Here is an 18440-nt window from a genome sequence, read left to right as displayed (position 1 = left end):
CCTGTCTGGTCAAACTAGACCAAACCTCTAAACCTTCTGAGGTTCGCCCATCACGAATAATTAATGTTTGACTTTGATAAAGCTGACATTTGGTTTATAAAGGCAGACTAATAAGCTCCAAGAAGGCTCAGAAATCCTATCAAGTAATGTGTTGCATTACAAATCTTAAAAATTACTCTAAAAATTAGCATAATCTACTGCTGGGCACATTAGTATATTAATGTGATTGGAAGCGTGACCTCTTTCTGCTAACTTTCCAAGTGACCGCTGTAAATCTGTGGCATTTCTACTTATGTTAGAGATAACTATTTTTTACAGACCTGCAAAAATATAAGATACAGAGAATGTAGATACAAACAATACTGTATTTTCAGGGCCTTAAAAATTTCTGTTACAGGCTTTTGTCTTACATGAACATGTTTTGTATTTAATGAGTAGCCCAAAGTTTACGTGTTTTACGCAGCTGGTTTTGTCTGGGCTTTTTTCTTTGGCTTTCCATTTCTGAGGCAGATGTTATCTTTATGGTTAAAGAGGTTTGGGCCTCCCTCTGTGACATTTAATGGGACCCAAAGCTTGCTAATTTTAATTTCAGTGACTGCAGCTAGTAAGTAGTGGGAGTTACTGAGCTTGAGATGACACGCATGGAAGGACAAAGTGTAATGGGCACTTTGTCACAGCTCTCTGTGTCTTTGTTGAACAAATGCAGCTGCAATGTGCATCTATGTCTTTCAGATGTGTTATTTCCCTCCCCAGCCTTGTGGATGGACATCATCTGTATGACGTGGATGATGCAGTAGAGAATAACATACTCAGTCACTTACACAAGGGGAAGAAAACAAAGAAGAGGAAGTAATAGGATGAAATGAAAAGTAGGAAGCAATGTGTTTTCTGATATCTTCATGTTCCTTCAGCCTGACTCAGGGTGAAGGTTTTGCTTGCAATTCTTAATCTATTGGGAGCACAGAGCTAAAGCCAGATACAATATTAATGATAAATATTAGCCCTCAAAAATTGTTAAATCATTTTCTACCTTTTGATATTCCCTCTTTAATACAGTGTTGTTTCTTCCTGTTCCTTATCTACTCCTTGCCTTCTGTGAGTATGGGAACCCATCTTTCTTTGAATTATGGGTCTTCATCAGCATATGGTGATTGTTGCCCTCTTCACCAAATATCCTAGGTGTCTCAGTATGCCTTGAGCAGATCAAAGCAAATTTTCCTCATTCTCCATCTTCTGAAATGGCTGTTGAGTACTGTACAGTTTGTCCCAGCTCATTTGGATCTGACAGCAATTACCATGCCGAGAAACATGGCACACAGACCCTAGAGAATATGTGTGAAATCTGAAAAAAATACAGACCAGGGAGTAGAACAGGTACAGGGAATACTGAAGAATGATAAATTTGCAATAGAAAGGAGTTATTAAGCTTCTTGTGAATATAAATTGAATCCAGTAGGTGACATTGGCTCCAAATAATTGGAGAGAATTTTTAAAATGTTGACAGACATGTCGCACACACAGACACACAGACACACAGACACACGCAAACATTTTGGCAGGAGAAAGTCTGTTCAGCCTTAACTGCATTTTTCCCAATGCACTTTTTCCCCAGATGAGCTGCTGAAGAGGAAAAAGGTCATTTTCTTCCTGCAGGTCTCGGCTGCTGGAGCTGCAGGGAGTTGAAGGAGTGCATCTCCTTTTTAAGGTGTTGGATATTCCCCAGATGTGCCGGGCTGACTCAGGGGCCACCTGTCTGAATTGCCTGTGTTGTCCCTGGCCCCAGTGACCACCCAGCCTGAGCTCTGCAAGGGGGGCTGCCTGCCTGCGGTTGGGTTCTTCCCCAAATAGCTCTGAAGTGTGGCTTGGTGCGTGCTCTAAGTAAAATTATGCTACTGTTCAGTTCTCCACTTGATTAAAATGTATCTTTCAGCATTTAAGGGTGGGCAGTGACTTCCTGGGATTAGAAAGGGAAGTGAACTGGCTGGAAAGCAGCAAGGAAAGGAGTTGTTTACGAGTAGTGTGAGGGCAGAGTAGCATGTGTTGCTGAAATCTGGGGCTTGGCTACATTACTCAACTCCAGTTACAGATCTGCTAAATGCGTTCCAAGTCCCGTTTTCTTTTTTAATAGCACACACAAGGACGCTTTTACCAGAAGAATGATTCATCTGCTGTGGTATCCCAGATAAATTTCAGGAGAGCTGGCTCCCTTGGGCTGACAGTTTGCCTCAGGACAAATGCCCTCACAGCCTGTCAAGTTGGCTGAACACAGACTTCTGAAGAATTGGACTTTTTCAACATGTAAGTTTTCACTCAGCATAACAATTTTTATTCCCATAATAAATGTTTTGAACAGCTTTGGAAATCCTCTCATGACTGTGGCAGGGGAGGCACCACCATTCACTGGAAGTACAAATATTATAAACTCACAAGTACAATCACTACTTAAGAAGTGTGTGTGAAACATTAGTGAGTACCCTGAGGTGCCCCTTCACTAATTTATAGAAACTGAAAACTCAGTTGTTTTGAAGGCATGAATGTTGCAGTGACTATCAACTTAATGAACAAGAATTGTTTTCATCTCGGTTTCTGTTTCACCAAGAAATAAGTTGATAAAAGAAACCTATTGTAAGTCTTTTAATGACCAATTTTTAAAGCAGTCAAAACATTGGCTTCCTGAGGAAGCCAATAGCTGATTTTAAAAGTTGGTGGGGGTTTTTTTGTTTGTTTTGTTTTGGGTTTTAATAGATATATGTGTATGCTTAGAATATGAAAAGAAAGTATTTTCAACCTCCAGAGCCATTGGAGCGAACCAAAACATTCTCTTACAAGGAGAGGAAAAGATTTTGGAATTTTGGCCCAGGCTTTGATACAGACTTGTTTTCTGCCAGCAGCAATTAATATCATTCTCTTTTCTCTGTCAGATGAGTCAGATAACACTCTCAATTGCACTGGAATCTAATCAATTTTTCTAAAACATCTAAAGATCCTTGGATGGGAAACAGTATCTGATTCAGATACTGAATCTATACTTTCTGAAATTTTCTGCGTGTATACCTTTCTGGCTCAATATATTTGCGAAAAGAAAAGAAAAGAAAAGAAAAGAAAAGAAAAGAAAAGAAAAGAAAAGAAAAGAAAAGAAAAGAAAAGAAAAGAAAAGAAAAGAAAAGAAAAGAAAAGAAAAGAAAAGAAAAGAAAAGAAAAGAAAAGAAAAATATTGAGGTTGAGCTTGAACTAGCTTTTCTTCTGTCTTATTTGGTCCTCACTAGTGCTGTGCCACACCTTCTGGCTTTTCTCCTTTTTTTCCCTCAGGATATTAAGAAAATGCCCAGCTTATTTTAATGGTCATAGAATGAGAAAATGAAATATCACTTTTTTGATGTAAATTAGATATTTTCTTATGCTGAAGAAGCAGCTTTTTTGATGGCAGTGGCTTCTGTTGTATTTATGTTCCTCCACTGATCTCATCAGGGTGCCAGATGAGCCATCCTTACAGGGCCTGAACCATCTGGGTCCAATATTAATGAGGAAAGGGACCTGTTAATTGTAGCAAGTGGTTCAGAGACCAGTGCTTCAAAGCCAATTCAGCTAGACAAGACTGAACCTCCCTGTGCACTTTTTTTCACATGATCTTTTATAATCTTTTGAAGAAAAATTTTATATAGAGACACAGAATTTTCAATGAAGAAGTTATTTTTGCCATTAAGGACGAGCACTGTGACCTGCCATCTTCCTCTCATGAGTAGAAGACTGAATGATTCATCAGGGTTATCCTACCAAATGATGGTTTATTGTATTTTCCAGCATTAAGGTGAATTGAATCTAGACCAGAACATGGGAGGTTTTCAATTATTTGCTGTGAACCATTCTCCTTCAGCTTGGACTTGGTGGTTTTTAACTCTCTAAGGGAAATATCTCTGCTAAAAGTCTATTTTGCTGTAAGTTGCAGGGCTTAAACTGACATTCTGGTAGATATTGCAGTGAACTTCTTGGTCCCTTAGGCTTGCTATTCGATACTTCTCATTTTGCTTCCTTTATTCTGAGAAAGAGATGATGGCCGTATGAAATTTTAAACTTTTGCTCAGGCACGGTGTAGAAACTCATGGTTCTCAGATGTGCAAGACATTTCTCCTCTCTTATGTCTGGTAGAGCACCCACTAGATACTGGTTTTGAGGGAAAGATCTTTGGTGCCAGGTAGGTCCTAGGAAAGAATTTTGTCACAAAGTCTTTTTGTTGTAAGCTAGAAAGTAATTCACTAGGAGCTGTTTTCAGCAAGGCTTGTTGCAGCCCACCAAAGGGCTTCTGTGAAAAAGGTCTTTATCATCCTGGGACTTTCCTTGAGCAGTTCCAGCTGTGAAGACAGCAGGGCGCTCATTGCTGTTAGGCACCATGGGGGTATGCAAAAGGGAATATCTTCTGAGCAATTTCCAGTCTTTGTTCAAAAGTTGACCAAGTATTTTCTTCAGGACATTATTTCACAGAGAAGGAAGTAATGAATCAAATATTTCTAAGTGTCGGATGCAAGTGCACTTAAAACATTTTTGAATCTTTTTCAAAATAATCAGTAATTTGGTTTACTCTATAGGGTTTATAAAAAATAAGATAGGAAAGGAAATAATAATTTCAAAAGGTGTTTATTTTGTATGTGTTTTATTTAAACATGTCTGTAAATTTGGTTATCCTATTCACAAATGAAAACAATATGTGAAGGATATCATGATTTCAGAAGGGTTTGTAAGGTACCACTAGAAGTTATTTGGATAGTTACATTTTCTGAGGTTTCTTAAAATCCACAATTATGATTATCCTCAGTAAGAGTCCTTTCCTTTCCACCTGTAGTAGTGCTCACTATAGTCTTTTTCTAGCCTAGGTTTACTGACTGTTTCAATTCACTGGCAGTTTTCTTTGAGCTTCCTGTATAGTGCACAGTAAACATTATTAAGAATAAAAAACCTTGTTAATGATTTTATAGTTTTTGTTAGGAACTTATGGTTGTGAGCTAATAATATCCTAGTTCACAACTGTCATTTCTATCTCTGCCATCACTTGCCCTCTGGAATTTATATCTGTGTTTTATAAGTCAGTGTTCAGGATCTTTATTTTTTAGTAGCCTTTTGCTCATTCTAGCCAGGATTATTTGTATACAAATAAAGATTTTTTCACATCACGTACCCACTAACCCTAACCCTAACCCTAACCCTCATCTTTGGACAGGAACACTTAGAACATTATCAATATTACATTTCACAACTAATCATCAGCTAGATGAAACTGGCAGATGAAAATGTTTGGTTCCAGTATGTCATCCTATTCTTGCTTCACTGGTCAATGTGTCATTTATAGCTGTGGTAAAATGACAGAATCACAGAATCACAGAATAATAGGTTGGAAGAGACCTCTAAGATCATTGAGTTCAACCTGTGCCCTAACACCTTAGCTAGATTAAAGCACCAAGTGCCATGTCCAGTCTTTTTTTAAACACATCCAGAGATGGTGATTCTACCACCTCCCTGGAAAGAGCATTCCAGTACTTTATTCTTTTGGTAAAAAATTTCTTCCTAATATCCTACCTATACCTTCCCTGACATAACTTGAGACTGTATCCTCTGGTTCTGAGTTCACAGCTAGTTCAAAGCATGAAGAACTTCAACAACCCATGTTCTGTAGTTATCAAGTATTGATAAAGGAATCAAAATGGACAAAGCTTTCAGCTAAAAATCTGTCACATGATGGAAACTTGTATGGGCTTTCTGAGGTTTTCAACTTTGTTAATTCCTGTTTAGGCAGGATCTGGGACTTACTAAAGAATTTGTGGACAGAGCAACTTCATCAAAGATTCTGCAATCTTTGCATCAGGACAGCATGCTTTTTCTTTACATCTGCGACAAAATTTCCTTGAAAGACATTGTGATTAATGGCTACAAATCTGAAAGAGATCCTGAATTACACCAAGCTCCAAGGTTTGGTGTAACTCAGATTCATGGACAAGGTGACATGAGACAGACAAAATAAATAGAATCTTTCCTGTGCTGTGGCTTCCCAGCCGTTTCACAGCTTTTGGAATCAACCACCTTACACCTCGCATAGCAGATTTGCATCTGCAAAAGATCACTTTCTGTCAAGTAACCGTGCTCTTATACAAAGTGGCCATTTCAACCTTGTTCCTTCAGTTTGTCTGCTCTGTGATCAATATCACAGTCTAGACCTGGATGACTGCAGAATCTGATTGCAGCTTAATTTCCCACAAGAGTAGCTAGACCTGCTGAAACAGCTTGAATATGCAGCTCTGAATAAGCAGGCTGAGTGACAAATGTCCTCAGACCATATTGGGAAGCCCAATTAGCAGAGTGCATCTTGCTGTGTTATTTTTCCCCCTATTGCATTTTGGAAGGATTAAGCTCTGGGACAGTCATTGTTAAATAAAATAAAATAAAATAACATTGGAATCCATTACTGAATAAATAAAAATCAATTACTGAATAAAGGAAACTGTAAATGTGGTTTTAAAAATTTTTTTCAGTTTATATAAGTGTATATAAGATTAGCCTTAAATACTTGAGGATGAACTGGCAGTATGTTAAACTCTTAACATCCACTAAGGGCTTTTGCCCGATTCTTTGCTAGGTTTAACTGGGGCAGTGGAAAACATTACCTTCCCTACCAATCCTTTTCACAGTCACTGTCAGATGACACTGTCCCCACAGTGTGGTTGCAGGTGCATCTGCCTGCAGGCAAAAAGCACTGATGAGAACAGCAAGCTCGTTATTAGGTTTGACTGCATGCACTGGCTAATGAGGATGGGTAACTTCATTTCGGGTGGCATCTGCTTTTCCTAATGCCAGCAGGGTCCCTGTCTGCTCTGCTGTGAACTGTCTCCTGCAAGGCTTCACTTTGAGGCCCATCTTAGGCTAAGCCTCAGTCAACACCAGTTGACATTAAAATGCTGGACTATAATTTGCAGTGCTTTAAAGATGCTTCATTGCTGTCTTCATTGCTGTCTGTCCTTGCTGCACTCTGGTAGAGAGTCTGAAGGGAAAGCTTGGGGCCAGTGATTGCACCCACTGTCAAAACTTAAGCCACTGGTATGTGTGAGTCAGTGAGAGAGCTCTTGGTCTGGTTTGCCAGATGAAGTGATCTTGTCCCTCCAGAGAGGCTTTGATGGATGAAGGGGAAGGTATCAGAAGCTTCTATTCCCTGGACAGGCAGCCAGGAAGGGAAGGCAAGAACAGAAGTGTGCCATTGGATGTGCTCAAATGACTCACCTCTGTTAGGTGATGCCTTAGCTCCCTTCAGCAGCAAATACAAGCCAAAGTAACCTCAGGGTACGTTTATGCAGAAGATTGGGCTGCACAGCTTATCCTACCATGGGCACTCTTGGCTGAACTAATTTCTAGGACTCAGCTTTCAGTTCTTGTGCCACCTAGCCCTGTTGAAGGTAACAAAGAACCTTCATATTACTTTACTTTTTATGCTGAGACCTAAGTAATTCAGCTGTGGAGGTGTCAGTGAAAACAAGAGCAAATAAAGAAAATGGATGTGGGGAAGGAAGGAAAGTATCGAAGACAAAGAGCTTAGGTACCTCCCAACTGGGGATCACTCATACAATGGGCCATTAAAATTTAGCTGAGTCGAGTATATTGTTTTTAATTTGTATTCCCATAACATACTCTGTTATGGAGGGTGTATGCAGCAAATGCATATTAATGATGCTACACATTTGCATATTATAGATCCATAATACCAAGGGTGCAGTAAAAATCTTTATTAAAAGTGGTGACTATGCAGCAGTCAATTTTCTCTGTATCTCAACCATTTTAATGCTCTTTTTTTGCACACACACACACACACACACACACACACACACTACAACTGATAGCTATACTACATCATTAAGGGACTAATGACCTGCAAAATTCCATTTATAAAAGATGAAGAAATGTTAGATTTATATGGGGAATCATCAAATTGTCTCTTCTTCTGGAAGATTTCCAGTTCTCTGTTCCTTTGTTCTAAAATTTTTAAACAAATAACCTGACAAATGCAATGTTGTTAAAATATATATTTTTAATCCACTTCAGATTTAGTGCCAGGAGAAGATTACCCTGAATTTAGTTTTCAGGATAGTTTGTATGGCTGAGATACATATTTCTACAGCTCAACATTTTAACATGAAAAGTAGCCCGATCTGGGCTAGCTGTGGATTTAGTTAGCAGTCCTTAACTCAGGAAAACTTTAGTGGTTACTTCAGCATGCCTGAGCAGACACATCCTTTTCTGGATTACACTGAATAAAATATGACAAGTTTGCCTCCCATCACTACTGTTCATGGATGTTGCTACTGATTCAAGAGAAGTTAGAAATGTGGTAAAAAAGGGAGTACCCTGGTCAGTTATACTACAATATGAGCAAAAGTCTTGGTGGCCATATTTCAGTCTTGGTGAATGAAGGTTTTTTATGTAAGAGTTGAAATTGTGTCCCAGATTCATAGAGCCATAGACCAGCTTGGGTTGGAAAGGACCTCAAAGATCATTTGGTTCCAAACCCCTGCCATGGGCCAGCTGGGGTACCTTCCACTGGACCAAGTTTCTTAGAGCTTCACTAGAAACCTTTGAAGTTCTCTGTAAAGACTAAAGGCCAGGGACAGGCAAATATTTCCACTCCATTTTGAATGGATTTTTGTGCACTGAGGAATCACTTGTAGCTGTTTCTCACTAGAACAGAATCATAGCAAAAATGGGGAAAAGTGGACTCCCAGCTCATGGGGCCAGAGGTGGGTTTTGGGAGGTCTGGCAGACAGCAAGAGGCTTTTTTCTCAGAGGGCCCCACACAGTTTCCCATCAGCTGGTTTTTGTACGGACATGAGACTTAAATGTTGTCTGGGACAATACTGGGCCTGGACATGGAATGTTTAACTCCATCCCATCTTGTCTTTCCCAAAGAAGGTGCCACCTCTGATAACCAGCAGGAGCAGGAGATGTGTGTTGATCCTTGTCTCCCTGTGGCTCCCTGCCCTCACCTCTGTCACAGTGCAGCAGGTACCTCACAGTTCCTCTGCCTCTGCTCTGCACAGAGATTAAAAGCCCAAGCTGTCTTCCACTGTGTTCACAGGTTTTATCATTGACTACAGTGTGTGCTGGAGCATATCCTAATTTATAGAAACAAAATTATCTTTACAAACATAAAAAGGCCAAAGTAGTGTGCTGCTCAATGCCTCTATATCCTCAGTGATACCTTCTTTAAGAACAACAAATCACATGTTTGAGGAAACAATTTTCCATTCTTCAGATACTGTCTGACTTTACGAGTAAGATTTATATTTTCAGCTTATGCATATATCCTCATCCCTTGCTTATTAAAGCATAAAAAAAGTGAAACACTAAAGGCTGAAAGCATGTAAGGGTCTAAATTTTAAGTAAATCTATCATTCCTACTTTGCATTTTTTTTTTAATCTACAGGAATGTTGCTGTAAATATTTCAGATTTAATTTTTATCTGAAAAACAAAGAAAATGAAGAAAAACAGTGAAAACCAAAAATTGTATTGTTCTTGGTGAGGAAGGATATCTCCCCTGTATCCTGTGTGCCTGCAGCAGTTGTCCATGGCTTTCCATTCCTTGGGATACCTGCAGGTATATTCAATGTACTGTAGAGATGTCAGAGCAGAATTGTGTCAGTGAATTCTGCCCATCCATCTGCCCTGCATGAGGTTTATGTGAGGGTTAAGGTTTAAATGTCAGGGCAGTGACCAAAAAGTCATCCCAGATATATGTGAATTTACAGTTGTGTGATGTGAGGACTGAAACAGCAAAATACACCTTGGTTTAAATTTTATTTTCACCTAAAAATATTCTTCCATTGCTGTAATCCAGCTGATTTTTTTGTGAGTGAAACTAATTGGGGCAGAAGAAATATTATGAGTGGCTAGAAAAGAAATGGGGAAAATGGGTATAGTTTTTCAGGGAAATTTAGAGGATGCAGTATGTTATTAGCCTTCCTGACAGTCCAGTGGAGGCACATACTTTACATCCTGACTTAGTTTTATTCAGTCCCATAGGGATTCTTCATGAACAAAAAGTGGAAGCAAAAAGAGAGGAGTCAAGACCTCAGTATTTTTTCCTTAGTCACTCCAAGGACCAGTTGCCCCATCCTGGTCCCTTTAGACCTGAAGGGAGTTTTACCAGTGACGTTAATGGGAACAGGATCTGGCCCAGTAGCTGGCTATTTTGGAATTACTTCTGTCGCCCTCACTGCATTGTTGCCGAGAGTACAGAACATCCTTGCCCTCTGTTTTTCACTCCTTACTATTTCCTCAGAATACTCAGGCAGAGAGTGACTGTAAATGCTTAACCTTTGTCAATGGCAGCCGTTCAACTGAGTTTGGCTGCCTCCCTCTATTTCCTTGTGGACACTGATTTAAGAATCCATCCAAAACATTTGTTCAGAAGGATATGACTAACATGAGAATCTGTCACTGTGTAAACACAGCGACCAAAAACTATTTGGCAGTGGTTTGGATCTGCTGGCTAATAACTGGGTATTTACATTTGATTTAACAGCACCAGTTGTGATGATCTAATGTCGCTTAGTTTTTTTTTGTGGATAGCTCATCAGATTTTTTTCATTTTACAATGATTCAGCATAATAATATGACAGATAAAGAACATATAAAGAAAAGCACATATTTCAGTAAGTAATATAAAATTTCAGTTAGGACCACATTAGGAATGATGTGCTGAGCTCACACCAGAAGAGCAACGCCTACATTTACTGGAAATATTGCAGAAAGAGTGAGTGAAGTCATTGAAAACAAATTGCCATTCCCTTCCTAAATAGGCTTGGGCTGGAAAATGGTCCTCTGGGTTGTGACCAGATTTAGCCTTAACAGCCAGTTTCCCCCAGAGAAACTGAGTAAATTCTCTTGGGAAACCAATCTGAAAAATATGGATGAGAATTTTTGAAAAGAGGAGTGATTCAAGAATATAACACAGTCAAAAATATATCAAAAGCCATAAACTATTTTCCATTGTTTGGGCAGTTTCAGAAGAGCACATTCATCTATTAATGCTTTTATCACTGCAGCAGGTATAAAGTTACACTGATCCAACTGTGTCAAAAGTTATGTGAACAACACCTATATCAGTGCCTGACTGAAATACACATAATTCACTATCAAGAAAGTTATAAAGTCTGTGAAACCCTAATGATACAGATCCAAGTACATATTGATAAGCTTGAAGGGCATAGGACTTTATTAACTTGTGTACCTTCTACTGGCATTGTTTTCAGAGTGTTGTAAAAGAGCAGGAAAATATTGTGCAATAGTTGGTATGAACAAATTTGCTTTTAATTCTCCTACTAAAAAACTTCTGCTACTGAAGAGGTTATGAACATGTTTGAGGACAAGATCTTTTCCTGCCCATTCAAGCAGTACCCAGTTATTTTGTTTGCAAAAAGCAGAAAAAATCTCATTTCCCCCTACACACACATGCCTCAGATCACCCCAACAGATCTGAGGATATATGGAAAGTCCAATAATGTGGTCTGAGAACCACAGGAATGACAGACTTTTCCATGAGCTTTCTAAATCTAATGGCAAAGATGATTCTGTGCACAGAAGCATCACCATGGATAATCCTCCTGGTGCTCAGTACCTTCAGCTTTTCTCATTTGTAATCCTTTATTTTGTTCCTTGATAGCTGATGTAAAGAAATAATGTGACATATACTTTCAGCTTAGGTTAGATCTCACCCTGGCACATTCACTTCTGTGCAGTACATTTCTCCTTTTAAAACCTTTCATTTCACACTGACAAGCATTTTAGCTAGAAAGCTGTGAGATGCTATGATAGAATCACAGAAATTAGGAGTGATCAAATCCATCCTTGTGCCTTAGGGGAGGAGAAAGTAAAGAGATGACAGAAGACCAGAAAATAGCAATACTATGCTACACAAATGTTTATTGTTACCAGCCAAGTAACTGCAGATGGGAGCAGTACATACGTTTTGTTTGTTGGTTGGTTTTGTTTTTTTTCTTTCTGACAATTCACTCTAAAAATTAAAATCTGCTACATAATGCCTTTATATAATTTTTTAAAAAAAATATTTTACTTCAGTCTATAATCCTTGCTTCCTGCATGGATCACCAAGAGGACAGCTATACCTTCTGGGCTCAGCTGCCACTGTGTAGACCCTTCTATGTCCAAGAAATAATGACAGGCCTCTGTTTTGGAGACTTCAATATTTCTGAAATTAACAGGAGTGGAGTTTGATATCTGTGGGGAAATTTAGTAGGGAGAAAGGGAGGAGAGGAATACAGAACAATCATACCCTAGTGTGAAACTTATTTTTCCTTGAAATCCCTCTGTTGCTGTCTTTCCTTGGTGGAGCTGGTCAAATCACCTAGTGACAATGAGTCTTTTTTTGCCAATGTCACCTTTTAATTATTTCTCCACTCACTGTGATGGCAATAAAAGACTGCTTCAGAAAGAAAAATATTCTCAAGATCTTGCCCTGCAGTGCTCTGGAGATGTGATTAACTTTCCATAGATTTATACAGCTCAAAACTCATTCAAAGCAAGGGCCTTGAGACTAGATTTTGGATATTTTCCAAGGCAAAAATGAAACAGAAGCATCTGGATGTGCTGCATGCACACTGCAGTAGTAGTGGGCTGTCATTCCCAGAGGCTGGACACACCTTTCATCCTGTCCTTAACAGCACTTCCCAAAGAGGTGGCTTTATCTCTCCCACCTCATTCCTCTTCCCAGCCTGGGCAGTGAATGTTCTTACCCTCCCATCTGGAGGCTCTACTGTTCCCTGGCATTGCAGATAAACAGGCACAGCCCTTCCAGTTAACCTGGTCAGAGCAGGCTGGGGACTGCCTCTGAGAGCTTCTCCACCAATAAATCAGATGGGTGGTAAAGATTTCCCCTTTGGATGCAGTGATGAACAGCTGTGGGGAGTAACTGTCCCAGCTGGAACAGCTGGAGCTGGAAGAGGATGTGTGACTATGTCCTGAGACAGCCAGTCAGTCTCAGACAGCTATGTAACAGGAGTATCTGAGCTGTGCTTTTACAATTTCCAGGCATTTAAACAAAAGTATTACCCCAAAACCTGCCTCAGTCACCATTAAAATGCTAGAGTGTCTTGCCATCTGCTCCCTAATTAGAAAACAAACATGTTTAATTAACATATCTTTATTTTCTGTCTCAGATACCCAGAAAAAGAGTAAAAGAAGTCTTAGAGGCTGATTGTAGAGAGGAGCTCTGAATATACTGTTGCAAATACAAAATGACTCCCTTAAAAAAAAAATTATAAAAAACTTAAAATTGCACAAGACCTAGTCACAATGCCAAGAAGAACAGCTCTAGTAAATCCTAACGGGCAAAAATAAATCCAGATGAGACTTTTTCAGAAAAACCCAAGAAACAAAATAGCCAAGAACCTCATGTGCAAAAACTACACCTGTAGAGGGTGAAGGGTCCTTATTATACTCTGCTACCAATTTACCTCAAGCTTCAGATGAAAGCATCTTAAACAAGGGTAACATCTGATAAACATTTACCTTATTTAATTTATTAATATTTGTGGGGGACTTTTTTTTTATATTGCGGGCCATGTGTATGATTTCCAAAAAAGCAATAGGTTGCTATGATTCCAGTTCTATATTGAAGACTTTCTGAAGTCTGAAATATTTCTCCAACTCCCTCAACTGCTATAGGCAGAGGCTGTAAGCCAGCTGGTAACATCAGTCTGATACATCCCATTAGGGAGGCTTGCTTTCCAGCTGCCTATAATTTTTCATATCTTTAATGAACTGTTGTTTAATACTCGACATTAGGTGCCTGTTTCAAATGTTCTTTTGTTTGTTTGTTTTTTCCTAAAGAGAAGCTAGTTTCATGAATGAAGTTGGGGGAAAAAACCCAACAAAACAAAACAAACCAGAGGTGGTTTGGTTTGGTTTTGTTGTAGTTAAAGGAAAAAAATAAAGAAAAAAAGGTGGAGAAGTTGTTTCTTGAAATTTCTAATGGTTCATGGTTCAGAGTAAGGTTTTGACTTTTAGAAACACTTAACACTTGTTTTGTGGCCAGGCTTTGGCAGTGCCCACAAGAGCAGCCCACATTTTCATTCAATGCTTTTGTTTATGTGACAGTCTGCTATAAAGCAAATCTCTCCAAGACCCTCTGAAAAAGCTCCTGGTTCTCCTTCAGAGCTCTTCATAGAAATTATGACAATCATCAGTTTCTGCTTTAAGCTTAGTTGCAGATGCAGATCTCAGGTTTCCAACTCCCCAGTGATTTGTGTGGGTGTCAGCATTTCTCTGCAATAGAAAGTCTTCAAAGTCTATCCTTTTTCCTCATTTGATAATTTAAAAACTTGCAAAATTACATTTTTAGGAAATACACAAAGGGAATATAGATGCAATTTCAAGGCATGTAATAAAAATTTAGATTTAAGGCTGTCTTAGTGATCTTAATTCAACCCTATTATGCATATTGATGCAATAATAAAAACAGCCTTTACACCTCATTTTTTTCGTGCCAAAGATGGTGTGATATTCATTAAATAAAATGTTTATGCTCAGGATCATATAGCAAAAGAAGAACCCTTAGAAGAGATACAGGTCAAAGGACTGGGACATGGAATAAGGAGGAGACCTAGAAAATATTAACCCCCTGATCGGGGTAGAGGTTTCAAGAAATGGGAAGATATAAATAGAAGGAAAATAGGCATTGTGTGCTAAGGACACATACCACTGTGCACAGACATATCTCTCTGCTCCTCTTCTTGATTCTCTCTGCATGGGAGGTGATTTTACAGCAGATGTAATTGCTGTTTCCTGGTGACTCAGGCATTGGCTCTCCCACACCACATTTGCACACACAAGCCTTTCAATTCAGCATTCACTTTCTGTTTCAGAGGGCACTTCAAATGAAGATTTACATTCAGAAGCATGATGAAACAAATAGGGACAGTTTTCTTTAGCATTATTTGTGTAAAATATTGCCACAGGGACAGAAAAATTACCTTGATCATGAAATAATGTCTGAGATGGATTACATCACACAGTTCTCTCCCTTTGGCAATGTTTTACTGATGCTCCCTTGAAAACCAGTCAGAATTTACATCCTCTATATGCATTCATATACCCATATTATATTCAATTGTCTGTCTTTAACACAAAATATATTTTTTAAACCTGTAAAATTATGGATATAATTTTGCATCTGCACTTAGCTGGTGTAATTTAGGTCTCCAGAACAGGTAGCAAGACACTGCACCCTAAATTACTGAGATATAAAATACAGTAGGTGAAAAATACCTCATTGGTGTCATAGAGTATATTTAATATATTATGGAAAGCAGAGCTTACTCTCCTGTATTGTTTGATGCCAGGAGAAAGAAAAATATAATTCTTACTCATAAAATTTCAGCAATGTTACATTCTCTGTGTCCCAGACCTACAATGTCACAAAACTGGTACCTCTTGCCTCTTATGGTTCTTACTAACAATTAAATCTCTTCATGACATAAAGCAAGAACTTCCAAGAACCACACTGTGCTTTGTGTTCCCTTAATGGAAAGGAGATATCAGGAGCAAAAGAAACTTAATTGAAGCACTCTGCTTTCTTGATTGTTCTTGGGCACCAGAGTAGCCCTTTGTGTGTGTGGATAACCAGACAGAACATTCCTGAGGCTGCTGTAATTTATGCAAGGTATTGGACTGACATCTGGCTGTTTCCAGACTCCAGGGGAAGATATAAGTGGCTTAAAGCCAGTTTTGCCTGTTCTAGTGATGAGAGCAGCTCAGAAAAATCAGAAATTCTGGCACTTAAGCATACAAATTAGAATAATAATAATATTTTGGGGCAGAGGGAAAAATAGATGCCAGGCTGAGCAAATGTGGCCCAGTAGTGATGCACAAACAAAACCCCATCTGCTGGAGACTCTGCAAGCCTTTAAGACATAGACTTTTGGTTCAGAGATTTTTAATATAATACATAGATCATCAGGGCAAGATTAGAGACTGATAATTCAACTGTGACTTGTATTTTGATTTCTTTTTAAAGCCTGGCACTTCCAAATGGTAACAGTAAGGTTTCTGTTTTCCTTCACAAATCTGCTTCACTTTACTGTTTGGATTATAAAACAGTAGTGAAAAGGGACTGGTGGGATAGTCCTGTACTCCTACCTCCATCTTTCTGTGTGCTGACATTTCAGGATAAACTGTCTTTCCAGAAAACTGCAACAAGAAACATTGCAGTTAGAATATGCTGATTTTTGATGTTCACTAAATGCACAGAAGGTATGTTGTATGGAATTCCTTCCATCTCAAAACCTTCTTTTTTGGCCATTGACACATGCCACTGACATAACTTACACATATTTTGTGGTTTTGCTCTGTGAAGGAAGTATTAAGCTTTGAGACACTGTAATAAATTTGTTTGGTTTTGATAGAGATTGGCTGTCTGAATGCTACCATTTTTATCAGCTATAAATTGCTCCACCAGCTGTGGGACGAACGACCTTTCATAGTCAATTTTGACTTAAACCACATAAATCATTTGCAATGATTCCTTCAAGAGATGTCAGTTCTTTCTCCTGTGTAAATTTGTCTGAAAAGTCATTTTCTAATGAATTGTATCATTCTCACTCTAGAGACTGTTCACAAATAATGCCCTGCAAATGCTTGAAACTTTAGGGAGCCTGGTTACCAACTTACCCATGTGGTGTTTTTTGTGGTGGCTGTAGGATGGCCAGATGCAGCAGTACAAAGCAAGCCTATATTTGAAGTGCAACATTAATGCCACAGTCAGGGCTTTTTAGGCCAGCCTAAAACGTGGATCCTGGCTGTCCCATGCTAACAAACCACTCATGAATAGAGACAACACGGTGACAACACTTTGTGATTTCAGCTTGGGGCTCATCGACCTTTTCTGGGGACAGAGGGAACCACACTGGGTTCTGCCTTGTGGGAAACTAGACAATCACTGAGACAGCAGTGTGAACTCCATTTGTCTGAAAGGGACCCAACTGCACAATGATTGAGTGGTTAAGACTATAACAAGGTCACGATAAGGGCTAGACTTAATCTAAATTTTAATCCAGTATTGGAAAACTGTGCTCTTCTTTAACTTAAACAAAAGTTATTGGAAATATCCTTTCAATTAATACTGGTGAAACTGAGCCAGCTTTTGCTGCCATTCAGTTTAGTTTAGATTTCCTAATCTTTCTATTTTCTCTTTTCTGTAGTGTCTGTCATAGACTTTTCCTATCCTGAGGTGAAAATAATTGAGCAGTTAGAACTATCAATATCAGAGTTAACCTCTTTTCTCTGGTAAAATGGCATTGTGTTAATCTCCCTAAAAGAGAGCCACCTCCCTCAGAGTGTCTGAGGATGGTGTTTAGTTACATAAACTAAAAACCATATCACTTAGAGGAGAAATAGAGAAATGTTTTCAGATAGAAAAAAGAGGAAATTTCTCTTATCTAATTTTCTTACTTCTTTCTGAAACTGAATGGAAACCAGAGCTATTCCCTGAAATTAAATTCTGAAAAAATTCAGTGTTCTAACCCAGACACTGCGAGTTACCTGGTACCAACCTGAGAAATAACATGGTGAGTGGTACCTGCCCTAATGGCAGCTAACCCCAGAGAGCAGTTTTTCTCCCTGTGAAAGAGGCAGAGATAAGTCTCTTAAGGTAGATAAAGTAGATAAAACATTTGAATCCAATCTTCCACCTCCCTGTTGTGCTACTGGTAGGTTTGATCTCAATCTCCTGACTCCTGGACCAGTACAGTTCACTTTTCTGTCTGTGGTGAAAGACTCTCCCTGACAGACTTTTCCTGGAACTCTAGTGTCCTCACGATTTGTAGAGATGATAAAGTCTGATTTTGACAATTCTGTTCTGCCCTTCTATACCTTTAAGTGGCACAGAGAGTTACTGATCCTGGCCTGCTTCCACAGAACTGACATTGTTGGGTCTGGGATTGATCTTTTTGTATAACATTAGAAAAGGAGCCCCTTGCCTCTGCTCTGCTGAGAAGTGTAAAAACATCATCATCATTCTTAGAACAAATACTTTTTTCCCCCCCTGAGCCTGCTTGGATAACCTTGCACTGAGTAGTTTACTACAGCTTTTCATGTGGATGTCACTCTCACAAAAACAAGGGTGGAATAGGAAAACGATTATTTACACACCTATTTACATCAATCTCTCCCCATGAGAAGACAGGACTTCTCCTGCCCAGTGTCTCAGTCAGTGCTTAGAAGACTGGAATTATGCCTGCCATTGTTGAAGGGTTAACCTGACTATGAGAATCATCCTTCATGTCACACAGCACTGCTAAATATATCTGTTATTTGAGCTCATTAGATTTGCCAAATGTCTAGATGTTTCCCTGACTCCTAGCTCTACAACATGCCTTTGTCAGGATGACTCATT

The sequence above is a fragment of the Fringilla coelebs genome (assembly GCF_963513975.1).
Source record: "Fringilla coelebs genome assembly, chromosome: 1".
Taxonomy (NCBI): Eukaryota; Metazoa; Chordata; class Aves; order Passeriformes; family Fringillidae; genus Fringilla; species Fringilla coelebs.
Note: the sequence above shows the minus strand (reverse complement) of the source record.